The sequence below is a fragment of the Canis lupus genome, chromosome 3 (genome assembly GCF_011100685.1).
Source record: "Canis lupus familiaris isolate Mischka breed German Shepherd chromosome 3, alternate assembly UU_Cfam_GSD_1.0, whole genome shotgun sequence".
NCBI classification, from domain to species: Eukaryota; Metazoa; Chordata; class Mammalia; order Carnivora; family Canidae; genus Canis; species Canis lupus.
The window spans coordinates 60,510,988-60,528,394 of record NC_049224.1 but is presented as its reverse complement, the minus strand read 5'-3'; positions in this window follow the sequence as shown (position 1 = coordinate 60,528,394).

The following is a 17,407-nucleotide window of genomic DNA, read 5'->3' as shown; positions in this document are numbered from 1 at the left end:
CGCGGTGTGTCGGGGCTTCGTGGTGGGCACCTCAGGGAGGAGGGAGGCTGGGAGAGCCACCCCTTCACCGGGCTGAGGAGAGCACCCCAGTCACTGGGGCCTGGTTTCTGTAGCTGGGCCTGGGGGCAACTGGCCAGTGAGCTCAGCAATCACTTATTGAGCACCTACTGTGTGCCGGGTGCGGTGTGAGGCCAGTGGTGGGTCCGTGAAGATGAGCAGGGCCTCCCGTGCGCTGTCCAGAGACTCATATTTGCTCATGATAAGTCACCCGGGCTGTCCTTAAAATTATATTCCAGACTCCAAACTGTTCACGTGAGGGTCTCCCAGGTCAGGCCTAGGAATCTGGATTTGTAACAGGTTCCCAGGCGACCTTTGTCCTCAGGCAAGTCTGAGTAGCACCCCTGTCCCAAAGGTCACATCTTCCTGCAAATAATCAGGTAGGTGGGCAGAGTCACTTCCCGGCCCCTCCTCAACCAGCAAGTTTCTGTGCCTCTTGTTCCCTGTCTTTGAAACTGGAGGACAGAAGACTCGGCCTTGGCTCATCAGTGTTTATGAGGATAAACGGGTGGGCGAGTGCTGGGGTCCCAGCCAGTGCCCACAAACACCCCTAATGTGTATTTTTACATCCCGGTGACTGACCCTCAGCCACAGGGGGTGATTCGTGTGGTCTGCAGGGGTCAGGGCGGGGACTGGTGGCTCAGGCCGGAGGCAGGACATGCTGGGCAGCAGGGCTGGGCCCCAGTTCTTCCCACCCATGTGGAGGGGCTTCTGTACTGCCCTCCTGGCGGAGCTGCCCCAACAGTGTCCCTCGAGTCTAGAGACCTGGGCTTGCTTTCTGCAGAGCCTCACGTGCTCACCTATGGGCCCCACACTGTCCTGTCCCAGGACGAGGCTTCTTCCAGGGAGGAGGTCCGGCCTCAGAGCTCCCATTCCCATGAGCAGCGTCACCCACTGCCAGCTACCCTCAGCAGCACAGCTTAAAGACTCTTCTGGGGGTGCCTGGGGGGCTCAGTGGGTGAAGTGACTGCCTTCGCAAAGGTCAGGATATCAGGTCCTGGGATCAAGTTCCGTGTCGGACTCCCTGCTCCACAGGGAGCCTGCTTCTCCCTCTCCTCCCTGTGATGCTCTCTCTCACTGTCTCTGTCTCTCAAATAAATAAAGAAAATCTTTTTTTTTTTTTTTAAAGACTTTTCTGAATTCCTTTCAACAATTTAAGGGGTAGAGATTACATAGGCAAGCCAGGCTTCTGGCTGTTCTGGAAAATCCAGGAGCCTGGCTACAGGGGGCAGCATTACCCCCTGGCCCACGTGGTTGGGGGGCGGGGAGGGCTCTCCATTGCCCATGGCCACACGGGGACTCCACAGGTTCACCAGTTGGTACCCTGCAGGGACGGAGCTGGGACCCCGTGTCCCCGGGCCCCATGGGGACCCAGTCGCCCAGCCCTGTGGCCCGGTCCCCAGGAACCTGCCCAGCGTCCTGGGGCTCCTGGGGACTCTCCAAGGTCTTGGACAGCCATGGGCCTGGGCTGACCTGCAGGGCCCCACCCCGTGCCCTGGGGGAGTATGCTTGTCGCCAGCCTGGGGCTCAGAGGTAGTTAGGCCAAGGGCCAACAGGAGGCCAGCATCTCACTCTGGCTTCCCCTGCACCTTCGATTTCAAAGGCTTGGACCAGCCCCCCAGGTCTGCAGTGGACCTGCTTCCAGAGGCCCTGGGCTACACAGCAGTGTGGACACGGTCTGATCCCAACAGTCCCCAGGCTGGGGTCCTACTATGGGATTTCCCACCACTGGAGCCTTGAGGTCTAAAAGCTCTGCTCCTCCAGCCTGGCAGGTTCTCTCAAGGATCAAGCTGGGTCACAGTTTCCATCCCAGCTCCACTGTGGACGATACACACCTATCTTGGGGCCACAGTTTCCGTTTGCAAGCCAGAAGTGGCTGTGCTGGGAGCTCTGTGGATCATGGTTTTATGGAGCATGGCTTCACCAGCTGCCAGGCCAGAGGGATCATGGCTCCCTGGCATCCCTGTGCACATGGTCTGGAGAATTCTCTCCATGATACAGCACTCCCACGACGTCGCCTCTAACCTAATTGATGGGCTAAGAATGTGTACAAAGAGCGCCAGGGCTTCCTTGACGTGGTTGAGATGGTAAGTAGCCTCACCATGGAGCCCAAAATTCACGTAAAAACAAGTCCCTGATCCTAAATTTATGGTCTTAAACTTTTAGAGACCATATCAGAAATCTTGCTTCAAAAAAATAAAGCCACGTGTACCTTCCTTTCAGTAGTCGTGAACCTAAATGACTGGCCTGGACACCTGTCACCCGAGGAGACATGGACTGGACCCCACTGCTTCCAAGACAAGTTACCTGCTGTGGAGGAGCCCCGAGGGCACACTTGGCCATGTCTGAGTGAAGAGGACCCACAGAACCTAGGAGATCCCAGGATGTGAGCATGTGTGTGGAGAAAGGGCCATTGGATCGGTTTCCTTCTGGGATACACAGAGCTGCCTGGGGCCAGAGCAAGATGTGAATGAGATGGGGATGAGGGACAATGGGGTGACTCCAGCAGCGGCAATCCCAGCTCTGAACATGAAAGGGGGTCACACACCCCCACAAGGCCACGGGCTTGAGCTTGCTTCTCCTGATTGGGCCACAGGGCTGTCCTCTCTATACTCCTTCGAAGTGGCCAGGACTCCCTCCAGGGGCTCAGGTGGCCCCAGTGGTGAGAGGTGTTGGGTCCCGATGGGACCCTTACTGAGCACCTGAAGATATTCTCAATGTACCCTCCAGGGTGGGGCAGGGAGCCAATACACCACGGACCACTGGGCCCATTCTGGCTTTTGAAAATGTTCCTTAGAGAAGCAAAATCAAACTGGCAACATTCACTGTGGTCATCAAAGTGACGGGGTTAGCGATGAACCATTTACGGTGCTCATGGGTTCCACATGGATCACTCTCATAACCCAAAGGTGATATTTCTGTAATTAGAAAAAAATGCAGTGTGGTAATAAAACAATCTTTTGGATTCAAATTTATGAATGAAGGCTTTTCGGATCAACTGTATGAGCCTGGGGATGGGCAACAGGCCCTTGACATTCAGACCTCTGGAGTTGGTGACCCCGGTGGCCCCAGGATGGAGACCCTCTGATACCCCCTCTCCCCAGATTTTGGCTCCTTACGCTGTCGCCTGCCTCTGGTGTGTCTGTCCACATGCCCCCATTATGGAAAAGCCCACAGATGAGCCCAGGGAATCTGGAGGCGGGGGGCGAGTCTCTCTGTGAGTGACTTTGAGCACCTGGGCTTCAGTTACCCCCCAACCACACGGAGACATCAGGCTGCCCCCTGCAGGTCCCAAGTCCCCACACCCATGCAAACCTGCTGGGCAGCTCTCGCCTGCCACTGCCCTCTAGTGGGAAGCCAGAAGACAGCTTGAAGGCCCTGTGATGAGCAGCTCTGGGTCCCCTGTGGGCCTCCCCCGTGGGGGTGCCCAAGACCTGTTATAATTACCCCTCCACAGATGAGAGCAGTGGCTCACCGGGGAAGTGGTGAGCTGGGGTTCACCTGGCTCTCCCTGTATTGGATCCCCAACTCTTAATCATGCAACAGCATTACTAACTTAACAATGGATGAGGATCTGGCTCGCTTGTGGTGACCCAGACTGCACCCACTGTAGTTCCTGCTCATGCGGGTCACCTCATCTGACCACACAGTTCCCCTGGAGGTGGGCTTCTGGCATCACAATCCTAAGAGTGAGGGGTGGAGAGGGGATGCAGCAAGCCCGAGCCCACACAGCTGGTGCATGGAGCCAGCACCCATATGGCCAGGGGCTCCGGCCCCATCACAGGACTTGGGGCCAGCCACAGAATGGCTTGTGCCCGTGAAGTGCTTTTCAGGAAGACAGGGTCACCGGCTGACTGCATCAAGGTGAGGGCCCTGTGCTAGCTCTCAGCTGCTTGAGACAGGCAGGGGAGTGATGGAGAAGAGAGAGTATGAGTTTTCGACTGGCAGACCTAGCTTGAGTCCCATCTGCATCAGACCCGGGGCCAATGTCCCCTCCTGGCCTAAGGGGCACTTGTGAAGTCAGGGCAGGAGCTGGCCATGCCAGCCGTGCTAGGATTCAGTGCAGCAACATCTAGGTGGTGGTGGCAATTGCCATCGGAGACAGAGTAGGTGTCCTTCCCCGGGAAATTGCAAGTTCCATTCCCACCTGGACAGGCATGAGCTCCCTGGCTGCGCCCCCCCTGCAGAGGAGGCTGGGTGGGGGTGGGGGAGGAGAAGGCACCTGGCTCTGCCACTCTAGGCTGTATTTTCTTGAGTCAGACCCTTAAACCCACTAACCTTCTGATTTTGTATCTCAAAACTGGGGCTCGTGAGTGAGCCCATTCCGAAGTGATCTCCCCTGGCAAACCTCAGAGGGGACCACAGCCCCACAAGAGCCCTTGAACCGGGCTGTGTGAAAAATGTGTGTTTCATGAGCCACTAAAAATCACAACCCTGCCCCCTGGAAGGGTGCTTAAATGAGGGGAGGCACAGAGGTGGTTCAGACCACTGCGGTGGCACCAGGCACACTTGGAGTCTGTTCATCTATTGACCCTGCCATTTGCCGGCTCCCTGTTGAGCCTGGGGAGGGCACACCTTCCCCGCACCGTGGTTTTTTCCTCTGTGAAGTGGAGTCAGCAGTCTCAAGGCTGCGACAGGGCTGAACAGGGCAGAGAGCAGATAGTGCCCACCGTGATGGTGGCGCATGGGGCTCTGGGGCCTCATTACCATTCGTTTTCTTCCCACGCCGCCTGGAAACTCAGCTCCTCCTTTGAAGAAAGAAACACAAAAGTGCCGCGGGTCTGTTTGCACCAGCATAGAGCAAATAATACATGGGACCTGATTTTCTGGAAGGATGAGGAAGAGAGTGATCTCATAAATGCTCTGGCAGGCCCCCCTGGTGCTTACAAGTCACTAAAAAACACCTGAGATTAGAAATCCCTTGATTTTGGTGGTGTTCCTGGCTCTGCTGATGGCTGGCTGTGTGACCTCGGACAGGGTGCTCACCCTTTCTGAGCCTGGGTCTCCCCAGCCATGAGGTGAATTGTCTGTGGACCAGATGACATAGTCATGGCTCTTCCCTGGTTCTCTCCTCGCCATCCCCGCCAGCTGGGAGCCCTCGGACCCATGCCTGTTCATCTGAGTCTCAGACTTTTTAAATCAATCAATTATATACAATCCATAGTCTGAGTGGCCATGTCTGGCCAGAGGGCTCATCAACCTCCTGCAGATTTCCCTTCTTCTATCTTATTCCCCCATGACCACACTGTTATCTTCCCCATTTAATGGATGAGTAAACTGAGGCTCTGAAGGATGGGGGCTGGTCTGGGTCATACGGCACAGTTGGAACCCTGCCAGGGCTGAATCCCAGTCTCTGGAGTTCCCGAGTGCTGCCTCTTCCAGGGACTCAGGACACTCAGCACAGAAAGGCCACAGGTGGGGTGGGGGCCCAGGAAGCCCCGAGAAAGACACAGTGAAAGAGAGGGGAACTCCCTGGGGTGTACTGACTGCTCTCCCTTGCACCGGTCTGAATGCCTGAACAACCTTGGCCAGGCCACCTGGGACCTGTGCTCTGGGCCTTAGGCTCCCTGGGGTCAGGCGCGGTCACCTCGGCTCCGGGCAGCTGTGGGTGGCTCCAGTCCCAGCGGGTAAGCTCTGCAGCAGAAGCCCCTGGTCAATGAGCCACCGGGGGTGATTCCTGAGGAGGAACGGGCGCAGGCAGGCTGGCGCTGCCCGCTCTCTGCTGACCACCGCGCGGTGCAAGGACAGGACAGGCTCTGGCCAACATTCCAGGTCCCAGACGCCCGCGCATCTCCCACAGGCCAGGCTCCGCAGAGCACCAGTGGGGGCCTAGGTCTCCAGAGGTGCCTCCCTGGGAAGGCCCCGCCTCCACCAGCTCGTTCACTCACCTGAGCCCAGGGATCATCATGCAGAGTCCGTGGAGGGATATACATCACGTATGTGCACCCAGCACAGGGAGTGTGCCCGTTTGCTGTTATTTTTACTGTTTTTACAAACTTTACACACAGGAAACATTGCCTTTGCTTTGCTGTACAGTCCTGTGAATGTTCACGCTCATATAACTACCCCATGACATCTGAAGCAACTCCATCACATCTCCAAACCAGATCCTTCAGCCATGACCTCAGTGTCTGTGTGGAGAGTGGGCAGCTGTGTCCTTGTCTGCAGTGTCGGGCAGCTCCATGTCACCCTCGTGGCCCATAGCCCCCACTGTTTGGACCCGACCCCTGAGTGCATGATGAAGACCCTCTTTCACCAAACTATAGCTGGGCTCCTCCACGTCCTTTCTCAACCTGTCCCATGCTAGGGCCATGTCCTCAAGAGCCAGAGCCCCGCTAAGTCAAGTTCCCCATCCTCCCGGCCCCCAGGTGATGTCTGACCTGCACCTGTCTCCAGCCGGGAGCCTGGCAGGTGTCTTCCCACCCACCCCGGCCCCCTGCATTTGCCCTCAGTACCTGCCCACCGCAGACCCACCCGCTGCAAGGACCTGAACAAGGTGCTACTCTGTCTCTGTCTCTCTCTCTCCCCCACTGAGGGCAAGAAAGCAGATGGCTTGCTGTTTAGAGGGTAGGCTGGGTTACTCAGTATCAGCAACAGTCCCCGAGCCTTTCCCATTCCCTCCCATTGCTCCCTCACACAGCCACCCCAGGCTGTTGTGAGGGAGCAATGGGAGGGAAGCACCAATGGCCAAGGTGCAGAATTCAAGTGTCAACGGAGCCCCAATTCAGAAGAGTCTGCACACCTGCCGCCTGCCCACCACTCCAGGTGCCTGAGGCCACAGAGGGCGTCCATGGCCACTGCGGACTCCATGCACCCTCGGCTCGCCCGGTGAGGGCAGCCCAGGCTCCCCTACAGCCCTACCGCCTGCGCCTACTCATGCCTGCCCTGGGCACGGAAGAACCTTGAGACACCCCAGCGATGCCATCCTTACCCTCCTGCCCTGACTGTGTGGGGCAGCTCCAGCTCCTCAGGACAAGAGCCCATGATGATCCCATTCCCAACCCCAGGAGAGGAACTCTTCTTTGCCTTCTGGTCCGTTGGGCTGAGCTCCTCACTAGCAGTTCATTCCAACTTCACCAGGACTTTAGCTCTGTCCCCTGGTGGAAGGATCCCCATACCCTCCTCCCATGCTCGACCAGGACCACCAGTCCAGCAGAGGCAGAGACCACAGAGCTGGCAGCGCACACTGTACAAGCAGGTCACAGAGAATGAGTGGCAGGGGCTGGCCACACTTCCGCCCTGGGTTTCGAGCCCCATGTGCTGTCAGTCAGGTCAGGGCACACACTGCGTCCTGGAAAAAAGGGATCATGGTGGGCGGTCTCACACTGAGCCTTGGATGGGCCATTCTATCACACAGCTAACATCCAGGCCAGGAGAGAGGGAGGTCTTCTGGCGCTCTGTCCTTAAGCTCAGGAGCATGTTTTCCACCATTCCTCAGCAAGCCCCTGCTCACGGGCCAGCACTCTGATCTGGGTCATGTGCCATTCCTGGAGAAAGTCCAACAGCTAGGGAGTGCTGGGTGCTGATTGCTGAGGCTGATCTGAGACTATCAGAACCTTCTGAGTCGGGGGCCAGCTGCTGGCAAGTCTGTGGGCTGCATCGGGGGGCAGAGAACAGAAATCAGACACTGTGAGGGAGCAGGAGCAAGGCAGCAGGAGTTAAGTTAGATGAACAGCATTCAGGAGACAGAGACTAAAGAGCTGCCGGGGCCATTCCACTCTCTCCACACTCATAGGCTTCATTAGATCATGATCACAAGCTGTCCAGCCCCCAATCCCCGGACCTCAACTATTAGGAAGGGGTGGGGCCTGGTTAAAGACCGGGTGTGAAACTGTCCCTTCCTTTCTGTCCCTTCGGGTTGACCCAAGGCTGATGTCACCCGGCTGTTCTCTGCTGGGGCATTGTCTATCTCCCTCTGTGGGCAGGCAGGAAAGTGGGGAGGGCAGAAATTCAGGGCTCCTTGCTGCTGTGCCTGCAGTTCCCCAGGAGTGGGGTGGGGAGAAGTGGGAGCATTGAGGGGCAGTGAACAAAGAGACTGATGGGCCTTGAAACAGTAAGGCTTCCCTCAGAACAGTAGTCTGGGAAGTGGATGGCAGGGTGAAAACTAATAAATTGCAAACCCATGGAGAAGAGACAAACCTGGTACCAGAAAGGTTTCCTCCTTCCCCAGCAACAGCCCAGCCAATGAGAGGCTGCCTCAGCTCAGCCAATGAGAAACCACTATGCTTTGAACGCCCAGTTTCATCCAATGGACTCTCTGTTTACAACAGCCCTCCTCCATAAAAGAGCCCCCTCTGCTTTGTTCTGCAGATTCACCTGTGGTTTGTTCCTGTCTTCTTTGTCCTGGGTTGCAGTTCTCTGCTACTCCCAAATAAACCCATTTTTGCTGGTAGAATGACTGGTACTTTTATTTTTTTAAGGTTATCAGTAGCAGATTTTTTTCCATGAAATGATGTGTCACTCTTCTGTTACAAAATATGTGTCTTCTTGGACACAGTAACTTCCTTCTAGGAAGCACTTGCTCATCACCAACCGTGTGCCAGGCCCTCTGTGCATGGCCCCCCAGGGAGGAAGGGATGGTGCGGTTTGCTGTGGGGTGTGGGTGAAACCAGGCTCCTCTCCCCAGGGGAGCAGGAAGGACAGGAGAGCCACACCTTCTCAGTAGCTGTTTTTATCGTGTGGATGCAGAGCGTCATGGAACTGACTGGTTCCTCTCCCTGTTGGGGCCCAGGTGGGGCAGCCGTGGGCTGGTGTCCCACCCAGGGCAGGGGTCAGGGGTGGTGCCTCAGCTCTAAGTTCCTTCCATTCTTCTCTCCTTAGTGTCCGTTCACCCTAGTTTCTTACTCAATGTTTTCAAATCTTTCTTTACTAAGGTTTTCCCTGAAAGATACCCCAAGTACTCTCCAGAATGAGTTAGGGCCCCAGGAATGGTGTTAAAGCAAATCAAACACAGGCCCCTGCCTGGACTGTCTGGCCTCATCCTCGACCTGTCCTTCCTGGTCCTTGAAATCCCAGATTTGCTCTGAGGATCTCACAGCATTCAAAGCTCACCATCTTGTGTGGAACTCAGGGAAACTCATCAGCAATCTCATGCGAACAGACCTGTGACCAGGCAGCCCCAGTCCCCTGTGGGAACCCAGCTCAGGGATCAGGGAGGGCTTCATGGAGGCGATGCCCAGACCAGTTCTTAAGGATTGATAGGAGTTAGCCAGACAGAGGAGGAGAGGGAAGCCTTTCAGTGGAACAATGGGACTGAGGTCCAGAGGTGAGAGGCAGTGGGATGGGAAGTGGGAAGCCAGATAAAGTGGGTGGGGAGTGGGGCATTTGGGGAGCTGTAACTCACTGAGGCCCAAGGCAAAGGGCTGCGCCCCCAGGAGGGATTAGGCATGCCACTCCTCAGGAATGCAGCCAAGCCCTTTCCCTCCCTGCTCTCCGTGACAGCAGACAAAATGTTATTTCCCTGTCACCAGCCTGCCCTGGTGACACTCTGAGCTGTCACAACTCCTCCACCCACATGCTCTCTGCTTTTATAAGCTTTGGCTCCTTGATCACTCGGAAAGTATTTATTGAGCACCAACTATGTGCCAAATGCTGCATTTGGGGCTATGAATGCCACAAACAGGATACACAGTCCCTATCCTCACAGGGCATGCAGTCTGGTGGAGGAGCAGGGGTTACACACATATGTGCACACGCACGCCCATACACATGCACAAATGCACATGCAAAAATCAAACATATGTGATGTAAGTGGGATTAAGAGGGTAAAGGGCAGGAAGAGGGATTATGATGGGGGGATCTAATTTAGATGGGGGTGTGGGTCCTGCAGAGCTTCTCTGAGTAAAGCAACAATAAACTGAGATCTGAAAGAAAAGGAGACTGCCAGGTGAAGGATGGAGGTCAGAGAATCCAAGCAGGGGAACAGATGTGGGAAGGCTGAGGCAGGAGTGGGTTGACCAAGTTCGAGGGTCTGAAGGAGGCAGAGAGGCTGAGATGAAGGGAGAGCAGAGGGGAGACTGGTGGCTGGGACATGCGGGGCAGCGATCAAGGATGTACTGAGGATGCTACACTAAGACCAATAGGAAGTCACAAGTGGAGGCATCCTCAGATGTCTTGGCTGCAGGGGAAGGAATTAAGGGCTGGGAGTGGGAGTGGAAAGACCAGGAGGGGATGGGTGTGACTGTCCAGGTGAGGGAGGGCTTAGGCCAGGGCCCCACAAGGAGCGGGGTATAAATGGGGGCAGGATGGAAATGTGAAGGGCCAGGGAAGGAGGCCCTCAGAAGGATTTGTGAGAGTCAGAGAGAACAACAGAGTAGCTGGAGGCACTATTTCTGGAACTGGGAGGGAGTGGGAGATAGTAAGGATCAGGCTCAGCTTGGGGCCTGTAGTTGAGGTACTTGGGGCCCCAGAGCTGTCACAGAGTCAGAGGTTGTGACACTCTGGCTTCTCCAGAGAGACAGAACAAATAGAGATGGATGGATGGATGGATGGATGGATGGATGGATGGATGGATGGGCGGATGGGCGGATGGATGGACAGATGGATGGGTCAGTGGGTGGTTGATACTAGGGACCATGGCATGGCTGAGTTGACACATGAAACAAACTATCACAGAAGTGGCTTCCTCCCTATGAGGGTGGGTGTGCATTTGCCCGGGGAGGGAGAGAGGGCACAGTGAAGAGAGGGTGTCCTGAGACCCTCCCAGAGGGGGTCAGGAAGGGAGAAGCCAGTGATGGGGACTTGGAGGAATGAGAGCAGGAGACAATGGAGCTTTCCAGAAAGGTGGTTTGTGTGGGACTTGCACAGATAGCACATCAGCTATCAGAAGAGACTTATCCACTGGACAGAACCGCAGGGGTGTCCTCAGTGTGTGGCTGAGAATGGCTGAGTGGGTGTGGGAGGTGGTTTTTGAGTGAAAGGGAAGTGAGGCATTGCAGACAGCAAGTGTAGACACTCCTTCCAAGAAACACGGCTAAGAAGATGATGCGGTGACAGGCAAGGTTAGTCTGGGGGGCACTGTTTTGCTTTTGCTTGTAATAAAGATACCAGAACATGCATCTTTCAGCATTCCCCCAGCCCGTGGTGTTGTCATTGAACCAGCAGTCCTGTGTCTGCTCCCAGCGGCTGGGTCAGAGCCTGAAAAGAATTTTAGTGGCGAGTGTCCTGTGCTGGCCATTGGAGGGACCAGCGTCTGGCCTCAGCCAGGCCTTTCCTCGCTGGCTGACTTCTGTGCATCCTTGGAGACCCAAGGCCCCTCGTGTGTAACACTGTGTGGTGCTCAGATGCCTAGTCACCTTCGAAGCCCAACGTGCCCAGAATTAAGAGGTGATGAGTGTCCTGCTTTGATGGGCCTGGGGGTCAGTGGTGCTGTGGGACGAGAGGCCAGGAGGTGCTGCATGAGGCTTCAGGCAGGAGCTTTCCACTGCCCAGAACAAGAGTGGGTCTCCCGGTCTGGGAAGGCTGTCCCCGCATCCCTTGCACATCCAGGTGCCCATCTTGTCATCAGCAAGCTGGGAACAGCTGTGGCCTCCCGGCCTGCTGGGACCTGGTTCCCGGGGTGACCTTGCTCCTCTGAGTCCATTTACTCCTCTCCCCCTGGGAGGCCTTAGACCTGAGGCTCTCCTCCTAGGCCCTCATGAGGCATGACACTGGGCTGGATTGGGCCCCTCAGAGAGATGCTCAAGTCCCAGCCTTCAGGATCTGTGAGGTGAGCTTCTTTGGAAATAGGGTCTTCATAGGTGTAACTAGTTAAGATGAGGCCATGCTGGAGTATGGTGGGCCATAAATCCCAGGACCGGTGTCCTTCCAGGAGGAGGAGGGACACACAGGGAGGCGAGCTTACAGGGGGGCAGCCACAAGCCCAGGAGCACCAAGGACCGCTGGGAGCTCCCAGGAGCTGGGAAAAGTGCAAGGAAAGACCCTCCCGAGGATTGGGAGTTTTTCTGTGGGGAGCATGGCCATGCCAGCACCTCAGATATCTGGCCTCCAGGATAGTGAGAGGACAAATTCCTATTGTTTTAAAGGGCTGCATTGCGGTGCTTTGTTACCCCAGCCACAGGACGGGGTGCATTCCACTGGCACACTCCAGTTACTCCCCGGAGGCCCAGCCCAGCTCTTCCTATCTCTGGCCTCCAGCACAGGAGCTGGCATACTGTAGGTGCTCAGCCAGTGCGTCACCCTGCCTCTGAGCTCGCTCCGTCCCTCTCACTCCTGACTCTCCTCGTCTGCTTCTGCTGCCCAGGCAGACGATTTAATTAGAGGAAAGGTTTGTGGATTGGCAGCTCTTGCACAGAATCATTTCCAGAATTAGGACCATGTCTTCTACTTCACTCCATCACCATGACCAGCCAGCTCTCGTGACTTCTCTGTGATGGCAGAGTGCTGTCCGGTCGACCCAAGCACTCAGAGTTCACCGGGCAGTCGAAAGTGTGGAGTGACTGGCTCTGCAGACGAACCGTGCACCTGTGACCCGCGTCAGCACCCTTGCCCTCCTCACCTGCCCGCGGAATGCAGGTGAGCGGCAGGTGTGTGATGGCGGGGCTTGGCTGGCCAGCCCAGGTATATGGATGTGCATTTGGGAAAGCAAGGCTCCAAGATGTGAGTCACATGTTATTTTTACTCTGGGTTTCATATGGCATGCTTTTAAATTATTGAGTAGTTGGAAAGAGCCCACAATGAAATCATATTTCATTTGTTTCTCCACTTGGCTGTGAAGGAAACCCATTCTCGGGCTGTATTTGGAGGTGGGGGAAGGTAGGAGAGCCCTGCAGCTTTGGCGAGAGTGAGCCTGGAGGGGCCCCACGGTCATCCCAGGCCACTGGATGTTGTCCGCTTCCAAGGGCTGTGTGACTTCTACCGGGGGTTCCTGCACAGTTGGGTTTTCAGGGCAACACCTTTCGAGACCAGGCCACAGGTGAGCCCAGCCACTCCGGGCTGCTCTCTGCAGAAGCAACTTGTGGGAAGCCTGGGCAGACCCAGGGCAAGGGCGAGGATGTTGGGAGGGGGCTCAGGGAATATGACCTCTTTTCCTTTTGGTAGGCTGAGTGAGAGGTGGCAAAAGGGACCACAGTGGGGAGCATGTTGATTCCATAGGTCAGTGGCTGTTCTCTATGCTGGAGACTCCAGGATGTTCTGCAGACCTTGAGATGCTCAGGACACCCTGGATTACTCTGGAGACCCCGGAATGCTCTGGAGACCCTGGGATGACCTAGTCTTGCCTAGGTAGGCCTGACATCTGTTGCAGGAGCCAGATAGAACCCAGATGGCAAGACTGGGGAATGATGTGGCAGTGACAGGCAAGGCCACAGGGAGCAGAGGTGGCCCCTGGCTTAGTCAGGGGGGCTTCTCCAAGGGGGGGACTTTCCATTGAAGTCCAGAGGATGAGCCTGCGCTATCCAGGTAAGGGTGGGAGCATTCCTAGCAGCCCAGGGGGCAGCAGGCCTGGCATGGCTTGGATCTGATGGAGTAGGTCCCTCTGGGCCATGCACCTCATTCGTGCCCCAGGGTGCTCAGCCTGGTCACTTGGCCTCCCCAATGCCTCTTGGCAGTGATGCCAGACCCAGAGAGCACTGTCCCAAAGCCCATAGGCTCCTTGAAAGGGCCTGGGTGTGCCTCCCAGCTATTCCATTTGGGAATGGTTGGCAATTGGGTAAGCTAAGGCCTTAGTTTCCCTATCTACAAAATGGGGATGATGATGGGTTCACTAGCACTGAGGTTTCCAGGTCCTAACTGCTTGCCTCACCTGGCTGAGCTGTGGGCATTCTACTCAGGGGCAGTTTCCACTGGCCCTCCGCTCCCATTCCCTGAGTATGAGGCTGGCTGCACTGGGGGTGAGACAAAACCCCTCCATCCAGGCTCTTTTGCTGATAAGTAGCCCCTGGCCCATGGGTCGCTGGCCCCTCTCCCTCCCTGCCACTCCTGGGCTGGCCTCAAGAAACCCAACCAAAATCTCTACCTGACCCAGACTGCTGAGGTCGGCACTGCCATCCAGCTGTGTCCAGGCCCATCCCACCATTCAGCATTCTGTATTTCCCAAGACCTTCGTGCTCCAGAAAAGGGCAATATACATTTTCAGGACAAATGACCCTAATTTTGAAGTAATTTGTAATCCTGTGGAATAGTGATAGGTGCCTGTGTTTGTCACAGGAGCATTTATCATGAAAAGAAAAGAGCCTTTCCCCGGGGGCTCTTAATGTCCCCTGCTAGTGGCCTCCTGTGCAACCTGGCACCTGCCTATTGGCACAAGGCATGTCTATTGGGGCCCAGGTGCTCTGACATCTTGGCCCAATTACACTGCCATCCTCCTTCAAGCACCACCACAAAGCAGCGTCCACACCCAAGAGCCTTCTGATCCCAAGGTGGCCGTGGCAGCACCAGAGGCAGCATGCCAAGTGCCCGAGGCCCTCCCAGAGGGACAGAGACGGGTGCTCCGACCTAGTCCACAGGAGCCTGGGAAAGCTCAACCCTTTCCGCACTTCCCCCAAGTGAGGCCTGGCCAGGCTCTGTCCCCGTTCCAAGCCTATAGGGTAGAAGACCACGGTCCTGCTTTCAAGTGTTGTGGGAGGAGTAAACCAAATGGACCCTGTGAGTTCTTAGGTGGACAGATGGGCCAAAGGCATATGCAGCAAGAGTGGGCATGGAGCTGGGTGGAGGGGCCAGTGGGGCCACTGCCTGGGGTGTCCTCCTGAGAGGGGGTTGAAGGGATCCCCCCAAATGAAATGTTGAGGTGGGAGGACCCCCAAGGAGCAGGTGAGACCCTACGTTGGCTGCCAGTGGGGCGGGCCATGAGGGTGTCTCTCTTTCTGCAGGAGGTGTGAGCCTGGCAAGAGGAGAGAGAGAGGAGGAGGGCAAGCTCCACCGCCTTATGGCTCCTTCTGCATCTGCACCCACTCAGGCCTAGTCGTCTCTCTGTACATATTTTTAATAAATATCAAAGGGTTTGGTTGGACTGTTTGTCTGGGACCTCCTTGTGTCAAGGAGCCCCCATGAGGGCCCTCTAACACCCTCTGCCTCAGGGCCATAGGTGGCAGCATTTTCTACAATGAATCACATGATTTGAGAAAAAAAAAATTCTTGTTTTCATCACTAGAACAGTGCCCAGTACATTAAAGGTATTCAGTAAATGTGGATGGACGAATGGATGGGTGGATGGATGGATGGATGATGACAGATGGATAGATGGATGATGGATGGATGAGTGGATGGATGGATGGGTGGGTGGATGGATGATGGATGAATGGGTGAGTGGATGGATGGATGGATGGATGGACAGATGGATGATGGATGGATGGTTGGATGGGTAGTTGGATCGAAGGATAATGAATGGATGGATGGCTGGTGGGTGGATGGACAGATGGTTGATGGATGGATGGGTGGATGGATGGATGGTGGATGGGTGGATGAGTGGGTGGATGGATGGATGGATATAAGAAATATGCATGAGAAAAGAAAATGGGTCTTTGGGGGAAGTGATGGCATGCACCTCTCCCAGGTCTGTCTTAATAACAATAATGATAATGACTATTTTTTATGGAGCCCTGACTTCTTGCCAGGCTCTTATATTACTCCTTTAACAAGTCCTACTGGGGTTGAGATTGTGCTTTGAAGGATAAAAATATGAAGCACAGAGAGGGCAAGCAAATTGCCCAAGGTCACACCTGGTTCACACCCCCAGGGATGAGAATCAAGTCTGGGTGAACCAGTGTCAGTGAGTGCAGTGCAGGAGAGGACATGCAAGCAGACCTGCCACAGTGGAGCTCCCCTTGCTCAGGGACCCACTGAACAAGGGCAGAGGGTTGGTGGCATAACTACGGGACCCAGGTCAAGCCCCTCCCTGACTGCTAACTTGCTGGTGACTCTGGGCAGGACTTCCTTGAGTCTTAGGTCCAGTCCTTGTGAGAGAAGAGTGCCAGGATCCCATGACCCTGAGGTCCTTCCAGGCTGATAACTGCTGTGACTCCCCTGTCGCTGCTGCTGTTTGACAGTGGCTGCTCAGAGAAGCGAGGCCACCTCCATGGGGAGGCCAGGGGTAGCCATCCAGCAGGCTGAGCTCTGGGACCAGCCAGGAACCCAGCCACCCACATCCATCCTCTGACTCATGGGACATGGCATCAAGTGCCCGTTCACACCTTGGTTTTCCCATGGCCAGTTGGTGCAACGGTGGCCTCCCTGCCATCGTTACCAGGCTCTGTGGAGGAAATCATGATTCCAGAAGGCTCTTAGGAGCCTTTGGAGACATAGGGATTGGGTGGAGATGGGGCTGATGCTGCTGCCAGGGAGGAAGCAGGACGGGGTGGGGGTGGGGCTTGGCAGAGAGCTTCCTGAGGAGGGTGAGTGGTGGCAGAGGTGCTCCCACCGCTCTCCTTTCTCCATCCTACTCTCCCTTCATTCAACAGGTATGTGAGGAGTGCTCGCTCACTCTGGACCAGGCGGTGTGCAAGGCACCGAGGATCCTAATAAAGGTAGGATAACATCAAAGACATTCATTGGTCTTCACTTGGCAGCGCAAGGCATACGTCAGCAGGTGCAATCCTCACAACTACCCTAAAAGGTGGGAACTATCTACTTCAACAAAGAACGCTGAGGCAAAGCTAGGCCCCCTGCGCTAGCAGGTGAAGCCAGGCTCCCTCTCCCCCAGGACCTCCACCCCTGCTGGCCTGCAGCTGCCCTAGCCAAGACCGAGACCCCCAATGGAATGCTCTCCGCCAATGGCTCCTTCACTCAGCTGCGCCCTGATGCCCACATAGGGGCGGGGTCTTGCTCAAGGTCACACAGAGGGGACGCTGGGTCAGGAGGAAGACATTTGACCCTTTCCTGTGCTCCCCATCAGGGTGCGCTTGAGTTCTGGGATCAAGGCCCCAGTGGGCAGGGACCCAGCCAGGACGGGCGTGTGGCGCCGGCGCCCACTGGCCTGGCCTGGGGCTGGTTCTGCCGGACTCCGGCGTTCCCCGGAGGCCCTGCTGGGGTAGCCCAGGGCCGGATGCTGCTGAGGGCCGGGCTGGAGCCTCCGCCCCTGCATCAGAACTCCAGGCAGAGCCCACGTTTCCTGCGCCGGCCCTCCTCCTCTTGCCGCCAGCATCTCCCAACAGCCTTGGCCCAAGCCAAATGTCCTGGGGCCACCTCGGCTCGCAATGCCAGGTCCCCGAGACTCGGCCTCCTGAACGCTCCCCAGCCCAGCCTGCACCCCAAAGGCCCCCTTTGTCACTACCAGGCACCAGCGGGCTCCGCCGACTCCCCTCAATTTCCTGAGGCCCCGCACGGTCCGGTCCGGTACCGGACCCCGCCCTGTGCGGGGCGCCTGACGTCACAGGTGGCGGGAGGCGACGGCAGGGGCTGTGGCCCGAGCCTTCCA